Source organism: Mandrillus leucophaeus, unplaced genomic scaffold, assembly GCF_000951045.1.
Source record: "Mandrillus leucophaeus isolate KB7577 unplaced genomic scaffold, Mleu.le_1.0 Scaffold266, whole genome shotgun sequence".
Classification (NCBI taxonomy): domain Eukaryota; kingdom Metazoa; phylum Chordata; class Mammalia; order Primates; family Cercopithecidae; genus Mandrillus; species Mandrillus leucophaeus.
In genome coordinates this window covers 225,854-244,225 of record NW_012102765.1, presented here as the reverse complement: position 1 = coordinate 244,225, position 18,372 = coordinate 225,854, and positions in this window count along the sequence as shown.

The following is an 18,372-nucleotide window of genomic DNA, read 5'->3' as shown; positions in this document are numbered from 1 at the left end:
GGGTGTAAGTCAGCGGTGGGTCTGTAACAGCAGCAAACAGCAGTGGTGGAGGGCGAGTGAAAGCTCAGCTCAAGCCATAACAAACACGGACCAGAAGAGTGTGCAGTTGCAAGATTTAACAGAGTGAAAACAGAGCTCCCATACAATGGGAGGGGACCCAAAGGGGGTTGCTGCTCCTTGCTCGAATGCCTGGGTTTATATCCCGATCATTGTCCCTCCCCCTGTGCTCTCAGGTGATATATGATTTGACTATTTCTTTACCTCCTGCTTTAGCCTAATTTGTATTTTAGTGAGCCCTCTTTACTACCTGATTGGTTGGGTGTGAGCTGAGTTACAAGACCCATGTTTAAAGGTAGGTACGGTCACCTTCCCCAGCTAGGCTTAGGAATTCTTAGTTGGCCTAGGAAATCCAGCTAGTCCTATCTCTCAAGGGTACCAGATTAGAAAGAATTAAGCAACAGAAATGTCCCAAGCATAGGGAAATGGCTGACACATGGTACATCTACATAATGGAATATTCTAAAGCCATTAACTAAGTTGCCAAACAAGTACTTACCGACTATAATGACTTTGGGAAACGCTCACGATAAACCATTCAGGGATAAGCAGAGAGTACTGTTGTGGAATTTCAGTAAATTTCAGATTGATGCAATCTTAGGCAAAAGGTCTTCTCTTTGTTCAGTAGGGGTTTGGGTTCTCAAGGCCCCTTCCAGCTGTATGTGGGGTATTTTAGTATTCATGGTTCCAGCTCTTCATGAGTAACGCTGAGGGTCCAACCACGTTGTAATGTTACTGAGGGAGACACCTGAATCCACAGCCTCTGAGTCTACTCCACAGGGAAGGGTGGTCACTTAGGCAAAGGGGAAGCCAGCGGTCACTGTGTCTGGATATTCCCATGGCCACACAGTTTGTTGTTTTCTACTTTCAGGTGCTCACTCACTGACCTAGTGATCAATTCCATTTCTGTAGAAAATGTGCTCTCCCACCCAAGGGCATCAATGGTCAGTGCAGCTGATAAACATGAAACCATTAAAAAAGCCAATGGTTCTTAGAAGATTTAACTCAAACTTCAAAAGTGCAGAATGCCAAATTCAGTAATGACTTTAAATTGTGATGTGACTGAGGCTGCCATACGTTTTGTTCTTGTATGTAAACAAGAACAAGCCATTTGAGAAACTGCTGTGAGTATTCCAGGCAGTGCAAAAATTGTTCAAGTGGAAATAAATTTTGACGAGAGCTGAAAAAGATGGTTAACTGGCAGTTCGGAGATGTGCACAAAAGCAAGTTCCTCTCACATGAAATATGAATGATTTGGTAGAACCCCAGGAGTCCATGCAAACAATCCTGTGACCCTACAGTTGAAGAAGTCATTGATATCACTATTCAACCCATCACCTATCATAGGCAAGCAGGAGGAGAGGCTGTTCCCATCCAAGGAGACGTATTTCCTCCAGAGCAGAAGGGCTGCAGGAAGAGCCTGGAAGGATGTGCTTTCAGGATATACCAAACCTTGTGAGGTAGGAGGCGGAACTCGACTCCAGAGGTGGGGATTGCACAAAGGACCACATTGAGGACTAGCTAAAACAGGTCCAGGGCAGAAGCTCCTCCCCATAAGACACGCCCGCCAGTGTGCCATGTCAGTCTACCATTGCCAGGGCAACACCCAGAAGTTACCACTCCTTTCCATGGCAACTACCTGACAACCTGCAAGTTACCACCTGTATTAGTCCATTTTCATGCTGCTGATAAAGACATACCCAAGACTGGGAAGAAAAAGAGGTTTAGTTGGACTTACAGTTCCATATGGCTGGGGAGGTCTCAGAATCATGGCGGGAGGTGAAAGGCACTTCTTACATGGTGGTGGCAAGAGAAAATGAGGAAGATGCAAAAGCAGAAACTCCTGATAAAACCACCAGATCTCGTGAGACTCATTCACTGCCACGAGAACAGTATGGGGGAAATGGCCCCCATGATTCAAATATCTCCTACCAGATCCCTCCCACAACATGTGAGAATTATGGGAGTACAATTCAAGATGAGACTTGGGTGGGGACACAGAGCCAAATCATATCACCACCTCATTGTAGAAATTTCTGCATAAACCACCCCTTAATTTGCATGGAATTAAAAGTGGGTATAAATATGAGTGCAGAATTGCCTCTGAGCTGCTACTCTTGGTTCCCTGCCTACGGGGCAGCCCTACTCTGCAGGGAGCAGTACCTCTCCTGCCTTACACAACTGCTTCAATAAAAGTTGCTACCTAACACCACCAGCTTGCCCTTGAATTCTTTCCTGGATGAAACCAAGAATCCTACCTGCTGTATCTCAATTTAGAGGCTTGCCTGTTCTGCATCGCTTGCACAGTACTCAAAGAAAAGCCTCCAACAAGGAGGCTTAAAGGCAGCCAAGGCCAGGTGCCCTTCCAGTTTTGAGCAACGAGGCAGGCTCCATGACTGAGGAGATACTTTTTAAATGAAGTCCAAAATGTTAAGCAGAAAGAGTAAAACATTTTTGACTGGTTTTATAGGTCTGTTTTGTCAGAGTGCTGTTTATGGATTTGGGGACAGGTAAATTGTATTTAATGACATGAGTAAGATTTTAATGTTCATGGGAGATTTGTCTAATGTTCAATTTATCTGTGATTTGTCTGTGTCAAACACATGTATGCACATAGACAAATACCTAGAAGAATGAAGGGGAAGCAAGGGTGGGAGAAGGAAGGGAAATAAAGAAGGAAATTCACCAAGACCTGATTATAAGAGAGTTTTGCTTGTGCTCATGATGAAGCATCAGGCATTAGACTAACCTCCTCCTGTTTGCTCTGAGGTTGGACAAAATCTATAAAACAACAGTTTCCAAATGTTAGCAGCACCGGCCTGCAATCTAAGAAAGAAGGAAGAACCAAGGCGAGCATTGCATTCACCTTGCTCTCTGACTGGAAGCAGTTTCTGTAAGGGAGAGAAAACTATGTCTTTTCTTTCCTTTTTTTAGGTTCTTAATTGAGACACTCTCCTGAAAACAAGTCAGATTAACAAAAGAAAAGCACAAGTTTGTACCCAGCACATGGGAGAGGCCTCAGTTCAAAAGTATTTCTCTCTTAAGGCTTAGGGGCTTGGCTTACAGAGTATTTTCACAAACAGTCATAAATCCTACACAGCAACAAGGCAAAGGAGAGGGCAGCTCCAGTCTTTTAAAAGTGGGAAGGCAGTGTAATCTGCCCCCAGATTCCCCTGGTGCCGGCTGGGGCCCTCTCTGGGCTGATGAGCAGGTGCCGTCCCCAGGAAGGAAGAATGAACGTCCTGGTGTATGGCAAACAGGGGCAGAGGCAGAGAACTCCCCACATTTTCAGTGTCTTTCACTTGGCAATTCTCAATACTTTGGGGAGAACTATTTTGGTTGCCTTCATTTCTGAGCCATGATGTAGGGAGAGGGAGGCAAATTGAGCACACCCGTTTTGCTGAACTAGGGACAGAGATGGGGGTTGGGGACTGCTAAGGGTTGATGGATTTTGCAGGGTAGAGTGCTGGAGAGGAGGGATCTACATAGAAAAAGAGCTCCACAAATCTGCAAAGCGGTTTTCTTGTCTGAATACTAAACTGTATTTCACTAGGTGAGATTCAATGTGACCAAGCAATGAACCACCCCTGGGGAGCTGTGGGCTCCACAGAGCTCCTAGCTCTTTCACAGGCTGAGAAGGTATTGAAGTTTGACCATCTGGGGCAGAGATACCACGTTGAACTCTCTGGACACTCCATTGTCACCTCTAGAACACCATGATTTAGGAGAAGGCCTTGATTAGCCCTACAGTAATGGCTACTACAGACTGTGGTTTCTGATCCTTGCATTATTAATATTCTGGGCCTGGCAATCCTTTGTTGGAGAGACGTCTGTACCATGCAATATAGAATATTTAGCAGCATCCCTGGCCTCTACCCACTGTATGCCACTAGCAGTCTCCAGTTGTGAAAATTAAAAAAAAATTGACCCCCAGTTAGAACCACTACTATAGATTCTTCATAACAAAACTCATAATAAACTTCAAAAAGACAATGATGATTTGCAAGTAAATTAACTATGGCAAAGCAAACCTTGATATTCTCGAAAGAAAGATGACAAAATCCACACTGCAAACAAGGTGGAATTCATAATGTTCAGCATGCAAACCACAGAGAATACTGTGTGTGTGATACAGATTGCTTGAAAAAGATCTTACGCCCCTAGTTGCTGTGATTGCTTTTGGCAGGCAGCCTTCAGTTGTTAGACTCCTTAAGGGTTTGCCTCAGTAAAAAGAGTTGCCTTGTCTCAGGCCACACCTCCTTATTGGAGTAGCCTACACCTCACCCAATAACTGATTGACAAAGGGGTATGAAGGCCTGATTTCCTTGCTTCAAGCTGGGAAATCTCTGCAAAGCCACACCGACTCCAGAGGTTATGCTGGGGTCAACTGGTGCTTTCTTTGGGACTCTACAGCAGCTTAATTTCTCCTACTATCCATTCTTATTTTCTTTCCCTCCTTTCTGCAGATGTTGGTTCTAAAGTTCTCCCTAATAAATGCGCTACATTATAATCTCCACCTCAGAGTCGTATTTCAGGGGAGTTCTATGTGCAACACAAGAAAAAAGTCATTAGATGTGTGAAAAAGCAGCAGTAACCAAGAATCAAGAAAAAAGTTAGTCAGTAGAACAGAAACAGAAATGACAGATCTGATGTAATTAGAGGAAGCATACTTCAAAACAGCAGTCATAAATATGCTCAAGGATTTAGAGGAAACCTGGAGTATAATGAGGAAAGATCTTAATAGAGAAATAAAAGCTATAAAAATGAACCAAATGGTGATGATAAACTGAAAGACATAATATATAAAATACAAAATTAGCTAGGTGCTCTTAACAACAGATTAGGCACTACAGGTAAATGGTCAGGAAAGTAGAAAACTGGATAATAAAAGCTATCCAAAATAAAACACTGAGAGGCAACTTACTGGAAAAGAATTGAACAGAGCCTCACTGTCCTGTGAGACAATATCAAGTAGAATAACGTGTCATTTGAGTTGCAAAAGAAGAAAAAACATTTTGAGGCCCCAAGAATATTTGAAGTAACAATAGCTGCAAATTTTCAATATTTGATGACAAATAGAAATTCACGGGTCTTATTTCTCTGATGATTAGTGATGTTGAGCATTTCTTCGTATGTTTTTTGGCCACTTGTTTGTCTTATTTTGAAAAATGTATGTTCATAAGAAAAACTCTTCTTGACATGGATCTTTGCTCACATTTTAAAGGGGTTGTTTGTTTCTCATTGAGTTGTTTTAGTTCCTTATAGATTCTGGCTACTAGTCCTGTGTCAGAGACATAATATGCACATGTTTTCTTCCATTTTGTAGGTGGTCTGTTTACTCTGTTGATTATTACCTCTTTCACTGTGCAGAAGCTCTTTGGTTTAATTGGGGCCCAGATATCAATTTGTGTTTTTGTTGGATTTGCTTTGGGAGTGTTAGTCATAAATTCTTGGCTGAAGTCAATGTCTAGGAGAGTGTTTTCTAGCCTTTCTTCTAAAATCTTTTAGTTTCAGGTATTACATTTGAGTCTTTAATTCATCTTGAGTTAAGTTTTTTATATGGTGATGGGGTCCAGTTTCATTCTTCTGCATATGGTTAGCCAATTTTCCTGGGACCATTTATTGAATAGGGTGTCCTTTCCCCATTGTTTATTTTTGTCAACTTTGTCAAAAATCAGTCCATTGAAGGTATGTGGCTTGATTTCTGTGTTCTCTATTCTGTTCCATTAATCTATGTGTCTGTTTTTGTACTAGTACTATGCTGTTTTAGTCACTATAGCCTTGTGGTATAATTTGAAGTCAGGTGATGTGATGCCTCCAGTTTTATTCTTTTTGCTTAGAATTGCTTCGGTTGTTTGGGCTCTTTTTTGGTTTCATATGAACTTTAGGATTTTTTTTTCTAATGTTGTGAACAATGATGTTGGTAATTTCAGAAGTGTTGAATTGAATCTATAAATTGCTTTGGGAAGTATGATCATTTTAATGGTATTAATTCTTCCAATTCATGAGCATAAAATATTTTTTCCATTTGTTTGTGTCATCTATAATTTCTTTCATTAGTGTTTTGTAATTCTTCTTATAGAGTTCTTTCACCTCCTTGGCTAATTGTATTCCTATGTATGTTATTTTTTTCTGTGGCTACTGGACGTGGGATTGAGTTCCTGCTAAGTTTGAATGTTGTTGGTGTATAAAAATGCTACTGATTATTGTATGTTGGCTTTACATCCTGAAACTTTACTGAAGTTGTTTATCAGGTGTAGGAGTCTTTTGGGTTTTCTAGGTATAAGATCATGTCATCGGCAAACAGACAATTTGAATTCTCTTTTAATTTGGATGCTTTTTATTTCTTTCTCTTGCCTAATTGCTCTAGCTAGGACTGCCAGCCCTATGTTGAATAGGAATGATGAGAATGAACATCCTTGTCTTGTTCCAGTTCTTAAGGGGATACTTTCAACTTTTTCCTGTTCGGTATGATGTTGGCTAATTCTATTAAACCAGTATCACCCTGATACCAAATTCGGACAAAGGCACCACAAATAAAGAAAACTACAGATCAGTATCCATGATGAACATAGATGCAAAAATCCTCAACAAAATACTAGCAAACCAAATCCATAGATGGCTTGTCATAGGTGGCTTTTATTATTTTGAGGTATGTTCGTTCAAAGCTTAGTTTGCTCAGGGTCTTTATCATGATGGAATGTTGAATTTTGTAAAATGTTTTCTCTGCATCTATTGAGATGTCATGTCATTTTGATTTTAATTCTGTTTATGTGGAGGATTGCATTTATTGATTTGCAAATGTTGAGCCATCCTTGCATCTCTAGAATAAAACCCACTTGATTGTGTTGAATTATCTGTTTGCTGTGCTCTCGGATTTGGTTTGCTAGTATTTTGTTGAGGATTTTTGCATCTGTGTTCATCAGGGATACTGGTCTGTAGTTTTCTTTACTTGTTGTGTCTTTGCCTGATTTTGGTATCAGGGTGATACTGGTTTAATAGAATGAGTTAGGGAGGAATCCCTCTCTCTATATTTTGGAATAATTTCAGTCATATTGGTATCAACTGTTCCTCATACATCTGGTGAGATTCAGCCATGAATCTATCTGGTCCTGGGATTTTTTTGTTGCAAGATTTTTAATTACTGATTCAATTTCATTAGTCATTATTGGTCTGTTCAGAATTTCTATTTCTTCCTGTTTCAATCTTGGGACGTTGCATGTTTCTAGGAATTTATTCATTTCCTGAAGTTTTTCTAGTTTGTGTGCATAGAGACATTCATAATAATCTCTGATTATCTTTTGTATTTTTGTGATATCAGTTGTAATTTATCATTTTCTGATTGTGCTTACTTGAATCTTCTGGTTTTTTTCTTGATTAAACTAGCCAACTTTGTTTATCCTTCAAAGAACCAGCTTTTTGTTTCACTGATCCTTTGTATTTTTTTTTTTTTTTTTTTGAGTCTCATCTTATTTAGTTCTGCTCATATCTTTGCTATTTCTTTTTTTCTGCTAGCTTTGGGTTTGATTTCTTCTTGTCTTTCTAGTTCCTTAAGTTGTGATTTAGTTTGTTAATTTGAGTTCTACCTTTTTGATGTAGCCATTTAATGCTACAAACTTTCCTCTTAGCACTGCTTTTGCTGTATCCCAGAGGTTTTGGTATGTTGTGTCTCTATTTTCATTAATTTCAAAAATGTTTTATTTCTGCTTTAATTTCATTGTTTACCCAAAAATCATTCAGGAGCAAGTTGTTTACGATCCCTTTACCTATGTAGTTTTCAGAGTTCCTCTGGTTTTCTAACTTTATTCCAGAGGTCTGAGAAGACAGTGTGATTTTAATTTTTTCTTAGTTCATTGAGGCTTGCTTTGTGGCCAAGAATATGGTCAATTTTAGGGAATGTTCCATGTGCAGATGAGAAAAATGTATATTCTGCAGTTGTTGGGTAGAATGTTCTGTAAATGTCTATTAGATCTTTTTGATATATAGTCCAGTGTAAGTCCAGAGTTCATTTGTTGACTTTCTGTCTTGAAGACCTGTTTAGTACTGTTGTGGGGGTGTTGAACTCCCCCACTATTATTATATTGCTGTCAATCTCTTTTCTCAGGTCTGGTAGTGTTTGTTTTATGAATCTAGGTGCTCTGGTGTTGGTATGTATATATTTAGGATAGTTAAAACTTGTTGTACAAAACCCTTCATTATTACATAGTGGCCTTTGCCTTTTTTTTTTTTTTTTAACTATTGTTGGTTTAAAGTCTGTTATATCCGGTATAAGAAAGGCTGTGACTGCTTTATTATGTTTTCCATTTGCATAATGTATCTTTTTTCACACCTTTACTTTGAGATTGTAGGTGTCTCTAGCCATTAGGTAGGTCTCTTGTAGGCAGTAGAGGGCTGTGTCTTGTTTTACTAAATCTAATTTTTCAGTCTATATTTTTTAATTGGAGCATTTAGGCCATTTATATTCAAGGTTAATATTGATATGTGAGGTTTTGTTTCTGTCATAGTTTTATTAGCTAGTTGCCTTAAAGTCTCAATTGTGTAATTGCCTTAAAGTCTCAATTGTGTAATTGCTTTATAGGATCTTTGAGCTTTCTAGTTAAATGTGCTTTTATGGTGGTGAGTAATATCCACTCATTTCCATTTTTAGAATTCCTCTGAGCATTTCTTGTAGGGCCAGTCTAGTGGTGATGACTTCCCTTAGGATTTGCTTGTCTAGGAAATACTTTATTTCTTCTTTATTTGTGAAGCTTAGTTTGGCAGCATATAAAATTCTTGACTGGCATATTTTTTCTTTAAGGAGGGTAAAAATAGGTCCCCAATCTCTTTTGGCTTATAAAGTTTCTGCTGATAAGCCTGTTGTTTGTCAGATGGGATTTCTTTTACTGGTGATTTGACACTTCTCTTTAGCTGCTTTTAACATTTATTTTTTTACATTGACCCTGTATAGTCTGGTAACTATATGCCTTGGTGATGTTCATTTGTATGACATCTTTCAGGTGTTTTCTGAATTTCTTGCATTTGTATGTCTATGTCTCTATCAAAATCAGAAAATTTTCCTGAATTATTTCCTCAAGCATATTTTCCAGGCTTCCTCCTTTTTCTTCTCTCTCAGGAATGCCAATAAGTTGTAGGTTTGGTTGCCTTACATAATCCTAAATTTATTGAAGGCTTTGTTCATTTAAAAAATTCCTTTGTATTTTTATCTGACTGGGTTAATTTAAAAGACCAGTCTTCAAGCTCTGAAATTCTTCAAGCTCTGAAATTCTTTTTTCTGCTTGATCTAGTCTATTGTTATAGACTAACAATATATACTAACTGTGTTATATACTAACTGTGCTTTAAAATTTCTTCAGTGAATTTCTCATTTTCAGAAGTTCTGTGTGATAGATGATTCGATTGAATGATGCAAAGCATTGATCCTGGGTGTATCTATGAGCGTTTTGCCAAATGAGATTAACATTTGAATCAGTGGGCTGGGAAAGGTAGACCTACCCTTAATCTGGATGGGCACCATCTAATCAGCTGCCAGGGCAGCTAGAATATAAAGCAGGCAGAAAAGCATGAAAAGACTTGATGGCCTAGATTCCCATCCTACATCTTTCTCCTGTGCTGGATGCTTCTTGCCCTCGAACATCGGACTCCAAGTTCTTCAGTTTTGGAACTCAGACTGGCTCTACTTGCTCCTCAGCTTGCAGATGGCCTATTGTGGGGCCTTGTGATCATGTGAGTGCCCGCATTAGTAGAAGGGGCTAGGTAAACCCCTAACCCCCAGGTCCCTAGATGGCCCACTGGATGGTGTGTATGAAACCTGAACGGACTGAACTGGGACCGAGACTGGGCCAGTGGGCTTGTTCTCAGGTCCTCAGAATTCAGGTGCTGGTTGTTAGGGGGTGGGCTGGTCTGGAGGTCATCAGCAAAACTCTCAGGCGGGGGCAGGCAGAACACACAAGTAGTGGTTGATGCTCAGGCAGTGGGAGCCCCAAGGCAGATAGGCCCGTGGGGCTGGGATCTCAAAAGGGATCTGAGCAGCAGCTGGAATGGCTGCGTGGGGAGCAGGGTAGCTGAGCTGCAGGCTTTTCAATGGGCCTTTCACTAATATTTAATAAACTCTCCTTTATATGTATATTGATCCAATTAGTTCTGTCCCTATCAAGAACCCTGATTAATACATTCTGTTTACTTGTTTGTTGTCATTGTTTTAATGTTTCCCCCATCTTTCATTTCCTGAATTGTTTTTCTGATTTCTTTGTGTTGATTTTCAGCTTTCTCTTGGATCTAATTGAACTTTCTTACAATCCATATTTTGAATTATTTATCTGTCATTTCAAAATTTTCATTTTGGTTATGATTCATTGCTAGAGAGATAGTGTGGTCCTTTAGGGTGGTCTCGACATTCTGTTTCCTCATGGCACTGGAGTTCTTGGGCTGGTTCCTTCTCATCTATAGAAGCTGCCACTGCTTATTTTTGAATTTACTTTTGTTTGGGTGGGATGTCCCCCTATGCCAAGGATGTGACTGTACAGAATGTTGAGAACGGTCTTTTGGCCTTGCCTTTATCACCCTGTGAACTTCTGTTGTCATGTTTTCTATTGGGTTCTGCAGCTTGAGGTACAGGCCAATAGGATGTGCTTCAAGGTGACAGCCAGCTGTGGCAATAGCAGATGGGCATGTACTTGATCTATGTTTACTGTGAGATGCTCTCTGTTCTTTCAAGTGATGGGTTGGACCCTGGAATTTCCAGTGCCCTAAACTTCCTGTTCCATGGTGGGGTGAGAGGGGGACAAAGCTGGGCACAGCTTGACCACCTGGCTTGCCCACAAATACCTCAATGATGAGTGTGGGCACCAGCTCTGATGGGAGAGACTGGGGGAGAACCAGTGGAACACACCAAGGTCTCTGCAAGGGGTGAGGAGGGATGCACTGGCTCCACATCCTAGATAGGCAGGAATAAGATCTGTTTCCCTGTCACATTCTGTCCTGGGGCTCATGACTCTCAGTTCAGACCTGCACTCCTGTCTGTTTCTAGGCCACAGTGTAGCTGACAGCCATGAAAGGTGTCTGTCTTGTGGTTCTTTGTAGGAGTGGTTTCGGGGTGGAAGCTCCTCACTCACCTGCTATAGAGAGCTTTGTGGCTTTGTGGCCTGCCTGTTCTCCAATGTGGTAATGCTGTTACTTTGTATTGACAGCGGGAGGGGCTCCTCTTTTCAGCACGTGCAGGTGAGTATCAGCTGTGGTGTATTGGCTGGTGGGGTTGGTCTGAACTCAGACCCTGGTGGGGAGTGGTCGGGTGGCCGCATTAGTAGATGGGGTTAGGTAAACCCCTAACCCCCAGGCCCCTAGATGGCCCACTGGATGGTGCGTGTGAGTCATGAAGGGACTGAACTGGGACCGAGACTGGGCCAGTTGGCTTGCTCTCAGGTCCCCGGAATTCAGGTTGTTAGGGGGTGGGCTGGTCTGAAGGTCATCAGCAAAACTCTCAGCGGGGGGCAGGCAGAACACACAGGCAGTGGCTGACGCTGGGGCAGTGGGAGCCCCAAGGCAGATCATAGGCCTGTGGGGCTGGGATCTGACAAGGGCTCTGAGCGGCAGCTGGAATGGCTGCGTGGGGAGCAGGGTAGCCGAGCTGCGGGCTTTTCACTGGGGAAGGCAGGCCCCTTCAGTTGGAGCAATGGAGGATGGCAGCTTGGGGCACGTGGCGTGCTGGCACTTCCCTCCTACTGGAGCAGCACCGGATTTTGCTGTTAGGGGCATGTGAAGGTGCCTGGTTTCTTCACCCCCTTCCTGGTCCTGCGGTGTCAGGGGCCGCGGCGGCAGTGGTGGCAGCAGCCACTGCTGTGGGAGTCAAAGAGGGGGTCACCAGACTCTACGGGTTGGGCTCTCAGAAGAGCCTCGGCTGCAGCTGAAATGCTTGTTAGAAGCATGGTGGCTGCATTGTGGACCTGATGCAGAATGAGTCCTATTCTGCAGGTCCTATTTGGCAGGGAGCTGCTGGGGCAGGCGGTTGTAGGGGGCATAGTCTGCCTGCTCCTCCATACCATGGCTGCAGTGTTTTTCAGGCACATAAGAGAGCCCAGCCTCCCTGTTCCACGAAAGGCTATGTTGATGCACATTGGACCACTGGACATATAAAACTTCACCATTGTGGCAAGATGATGATCCCCAGCAACTGGCCAGAGTAGATCTCACTACCACATCTAGATATGACATGACTTGGAACATTTAATGTTTTACAGTACTGGTAGTGATTTGGAATTACCACTGGAATCAACAGCTTAGGATTCTAAATTTTTTTTCTTGTGTTTAAGCTACCAATATGTTTCCTTTCCATTTGAATTGTTATTCTGGAAACTTTTGAAGTCAACAGAGGTGAAGCAAAGATATTGGTCTACATTTCCTACAATTTAGCTTTGAGCTAGAGTTCCCTCTTTTCTATGGCTGAACATATATCTCCTTAGGGTGTCTCCACTGCTCACAGACTTTGAATCTCTGCAAGAGAAATATCTTTGGGGAATGTGAAGAGAACCACACTTGTGCTACATCTGCGGGCTCTCTTTTCCTTAGTAATTCCATAATAATGAACATGTTTAAAAATCCATTACAATGGTAAATCCGTAGATGGTGGATTGTTTTGGATTTGTATCAGTAGCATAAACAATTTCCCATTTCAAATGGAATTTCTACTAAAACACTCATACTAGAACATAATGTGAAACAGATAGATTTGCACAAATAAGACATTGCTGCTTTGTTTTAAAATATTGGCATAGATTAAAATGTATTATTCGTATCAACTCTTTTCATTGCTTTGAAACTGAAAATTACTTATGTTGCCAGCTCTGAATAAATATGTGTTTGTGCCTTGGCAATCGTGATATGTTCATGATATGTTCATCTAGTTTGGTGTGAAATGTGGAAATACCTCATGCCTCACAGTTTTACCTTCTCTTCTTTAGGGTCTTTTTGCTTTGTCCTCTTTATATGTCTATTTTTGGGGGGCTGGAGGAGGCTGGTGGCTTCATAGAGTTCTTCTGTGTCTGAGTCCTACAGATCATCTTGTGGCAGGGATCTGGGCTGGGTTGAGGGATGGGCATGAGTTTGGGCTGGTAGATGCTATAAGTCCAATTGTCCAAAAGTAAAGTTCAAGGACGTATCAGTCTGTGTTCATACTGCTATAAAGAACTGTCTGAGACTGGGTAATTTATAAAGAAAAGAGACTTAATTGACTCACAGTTCAGCATGGCTGGGGAGGCCTCAGGAAACTTACAAGCATGGCAGAAGGTGAAGGAGAATCAGGGCACCTTCTTCACAAGGTGGCAGGAAGGAGGAGTGCTGAGTGAAGGGGAAAGAGCCCCTTATAAAACCATCATATCTCGTGAGAACTCACTATCATGAGAACAGCATGGGGGAAACTGTCCCCATGATCCAATGACCTCCACCTGGGCCTGCTCTTGATGCATTGGGAATATGGGGATTATGGGGATTATGGAGATTAGAATTCAGGATGAGATTTTGGGTGGTGACATAGCCAAACCGTATCAAAAGAGTTTCAGCCAAGCAGGGCAATGAAATCAGGCATGGTCGATCCAGGAACACTGGTTTCAGAGTGTAGGATACCACATAGCAACATCGACTAACAGACTGAATGACGAACAGCCAATAATCCAGGCCAAACTGCCTAGAGAATGAGAAGCCAGAATTAAGGTAACAAATATGACAATGCCTGGATGGGGAGAAAAGACATTGGTAGGCAGGGATTTTTTTCTTTTAGGGGTTTGTTATTGAAGTCATTTACATATCAATATTAAGGACATGTAAAAAATTAGTGCTTTTTGCTACTATTGGCAACAAATACATTTGTGTATAGGGAATTAGGTTTTACTTACATTGTGAATTATAATTAAATTATAGACTTTTGTAGTAAACATGAATCTCAGACCACAAATTTTAAAAATATCTGACCTCAATTCGTGTTCAAGCCCTCATTCTGCCAGTCTCAATAATTTTTGATTTCCCTTTCTTCCTTTCCTCAGGATTACATCCAATTTCTGTGGGCAAGCATTGACTAGGGTTGCTCCTCCCTGGCATCCCTCTAGGCACATTGCTGAGAATCAATCCTCACTGCCACTCTCAGTGTCCCTCCCGAGCCAGAGTCTTCTGCACCCTCTCCAGAATATGGGGAAATTATGTTGTTCTCAACACACCCAATTCTATGCAGTTTTTAAGGTTTCTCATCCTTTCTGTGCTACTCTCAGGGTTGAGTATTGGTCTACATTTCCTATACCATGAGGGATGCATCAGAAGTCAGGTTTCTCCTATGAAATATAACCAATATGATATTTATTGACATTGATGTGGTTTGGATCTGTGTCCCTATCCAAAGCTCATGTTGAATTGCAATCCCCAATGTTGGAGGTGAGGCCTGGTGGGAGGTGATTGGATCATAGGGTGGATCCTTCATGAATGGTTTAGCACTATCCCTTTGGTGCTGTCTTGTGATAGGGTTCTTATGAAATCTTGTTGTTTAAAAGTGTGCGGCACCTCCCTCTCTCTCTCTTCTTCCTGCTCTGGCCATTTAAGATGTGCCTGCTTCTCTTTCACCTTCCACCTTGACTGTAAGCTTCCTGAGGCCTCCTCAGAAGCAGAAGCCACTACGTTTCCTGAACAGCCTGCAGAACCATGAGCCAATTAAACTCTTTTCTTTGTAAATTACCCAGTCTCAGGTATTTCTTACAGCTATGTGGGAATGGACTAATACAAAATAAAGCTTAATTAGTTTTACACTTTAGATACACAGTTACACTTTAGATATACACTTTAGATATACATAATGTATTGCTTAATGACAAGGATACGTTCTGAAAAATGTATTAGTAAGTAAGGCCATGCTAACACAATGGTATTTGTGTATCTAAACATATACTTCCATAGTGAAGGTACAGTAAAAACACAGTATAAAAGATAAAAATGGTACACTTTATAAGGCATTTACCATGAGTGGAGCTTGCAGGGCTGGAAATTGCTCTAGGTGAGTCAGTGAATGAGTGCTGAGTGGATGTGAAGGCCTAGACATTACTGTAAACCACTGTAGACTTTATAAATACTGTACACTTAGGCTACACTAAATTTTTTGTTTTTTGAGACTGAGTCTCGCTCTGTCGCCCAGATTGGAGTGCAGTGGTGCGGTCTCGGCTCACGGCAACCTCCGCCTCCCGGGTTCAAGCAATTCTCCTGCCTCAGCCTCCTGAGTAGCTGGGATTGCAGGTGCCCGCCACCACACCTGGCTAATTTTTTTTTTTTGGTATTTTTAGTAGAGATGGGGTTTCACCATATTGGCCAGGCTGGTCTTGAACTACTGACCTTGTGATCCGCCTACCTCAGCCTCCCAAAGTGCTGGGATTACAGGCATGAGCCACTGCACCCAGCCAGGCTACACTAAATTTAAAGAAAAATATTATAAATTAACCATAGCTTACTGTAACTTTTTAACTTTTGTAATAATAACACCTGGCTTACAATGCATTGCACAGCTATACAAAAGTATTTTCTTTATATCCTTATTCCATAAGCTTCTTTCTATTTTTAAAATTTTTGTCTTTTTTTTACTTTTTAAACTTTTTTGTTGTTGTTAAAAATGAAGAACAAATACACACATAACCTGGGCCTACACATGGTTAGGATCATCAATGTCATGTTTTCCACCTCTTTATTTTGTCCCATGGGAAGGTCTTCAGGGACAATAACATGCATGGAGCTGTCCTCTCCTATGACACCAATGCTTTCTTCTGGGATCCCTCCTGAAGGACCTGCCAAGCCTGTTTTCCAGTTAAATTTTTTTTTTTTTGTACGTAGAAGTACACTTTAAAATAGCGATAAAAGTACAGTAAATATATAAACCAGTAACATATTTATTATAACTATAAAGTACTAGGTACTGCATAATTATATGTGCCATAGGTACTTTTACATAACTGGCAGTGCAGTAGGTTTGTTTACACCTGCATCACCACAGACATGTGACTAATGAGTTGGGCTATGACTTTATCATGATTATGGCATCACTAGGTGACAGGAATTTTTCAGCTTCATTATAATCTTATGGGACCACTGTTGTATACATGGTTCATCATGGACAGAAATGTCTTTACGTGGTATGTAACTGTGTGTGTGTGTGTGTGTGTGTGTGTGTGTGTGTGTGTGTGTGTATGTGTGTATGTGTGTAGGGGAGTGAATTTTAAAGAATTGCTTTGTTCTAAAATATCGGCATAGATACATGTAAAAATGTATTATTCCTGAGCAATTAAGCAGTAGGTTCCTGCAATTGCAGGGATGGCAGTTCTGACCTCCGTAGGGCAGCCCAGCAGACTGGAAACTCAGCAGGAGCAGATGCTGGGGTCTTGAGTGAGAACTCCCCAGGGACAACTGGCAGGCTGGAAACTCAGGCACGATTTCTACGTTGCAGTCTTGAGGCAGAATTTCTTCTTTTCCAGGAATTTTCAGTTTTTGCTCTTAAGGCCTTCAGCTGGTTGGATGAGGCCCACTCATACAATGGAGGGTAATTTTCTCTACTTAAAGTCAATTAACTGTGCATTTTCATCGCATCTACAAAATATCGTCACAACCTGTAGAATAGTGCTTGGCCAAGCAACTGGACACCATAGCCTGTCAAAGTTGACACATGACATTAGCCATCACACAGGGTCTGGATTCCGTGGTTCCATCCACCCAGTTACACCTGAGAGCACTGCCAGGGAGCACCGTACACTCTGGTGCTTGCTGCCTCCCATGCTCCACTGAGGCAAGGGGAGCAGGTTCCTCCCAGGTGCGGACTCTCATGTCCGTTCTGAGTTTCCATTTTGTGTCCCGCATTTCCCCAAACCCAAGGATCTCAGCTCTGCCACACCTAAGCTCTTGTTCCCTCCCCAGACTGTCCTCTCCCAGCCACATGTCAGGGACAGGAAGCTTTTCACTTAATCCATATTTTTCTGCCAAATCAATTTTCTTTGCAGAAGTCTTTTTTAGTTCCTGTGAGTCCCTGGCTTATGCTATTTAAAATGTAAGACTTGGTTGTCTTTGCCTTTTTTCCCTTCTGTTAGTCTTTGCTTCGGTGAGTGCAAAATGGCCTATCTGACAATTGGAGAAGGCGCAGGTAATGCTACAAAATGCAGAAAATATTAAAAAAATACTGTTTAGCCCTTATAAGTCATTACATGCCTTCAAAGAAAATTTACTTTCCATCCTTCCCCGACTCTACCAGGATGGAAACTGCATCTGACTCCCAGACTGCATTCTTCGAGGTGCTTGTCACCCACACAGCCATGGGAAAGGATGGAAGCAGAGCTTGCTTTGGGCTGACATAAGCCTGCAATCTGTACATATACCTGAGGGGTGAGACACTCTTTCTTATTTACAGGCATTAGGTAATAGGAGCTGGTTCCCCAACGTGACTCTCCAGTCATGGCCTCTCGTTCAGATTCATGTCCAGTCTCTCTGTCTTGACTGCCTCGAAGTGAGAGGGAGAGAGACCAGCCTCTCCCAGGACCAATGGACACTTTCCTTGGCTCCCGCTGGCTTTCTGAGATATGCCTACTCCCGGGAAGCTCACCCTAGCTTCCACTAGTAGCTGTGTGCACAAATACCTTGATGTTTGCTTGTCTTACAGGTAAAGCAGAACAACCACCATCACAACACAACAGCAGGGCCTCAGGAGATCTCCCAGAAACCCTCTCGCTCTGCACTCGGGCAGTGCTTTCTAACTGGGAGGGCGTGCCGCCTTCTCCGAGCACAACCTCAGTGTGCATTCCCAGCCCTTAAATATAAACAGCAGTGGAATGGGTGTGTCATTTGCTGGAAGTTGGGATTTCAGTGCCTTAGTGGCTGGAGATGGTGGTGCAGGAGTCACTCTTGCCTTTGCAGTACTTGGAGGAGGTCTGAGACCAGGGCAGAGGTTGTATATCTCATTTTACACACTTTTCTTTTTTGAAGTGTTCTTCTGGTACCCAAAGAATTTAATCTATTAGGAAGCTTTGCTGTAGCAAGGCTACATTCTTTCTTCTTCTTCTTTTTTTTTTTTTTGAGATGAATCTCGTTCTATTGTCCAGGCTGGAGTGCAGTGGCATGATCTCGGCTCACTGCAACCTCTGGCTCCTGGGTTCAAGTGATTTGCGGTCCTCCTGCCTCAGCCTCCAGAGTAGCTGGGAGTACAGGCGCCCGCCATCACGCCTAGCTAATTTTTTGTATTTTTAGTGGAGACACGGTCTCACCATGTGTTAGCCAGGATGGTCTCAATCTCCTGACTTCGTGATCCACCCACCTTGG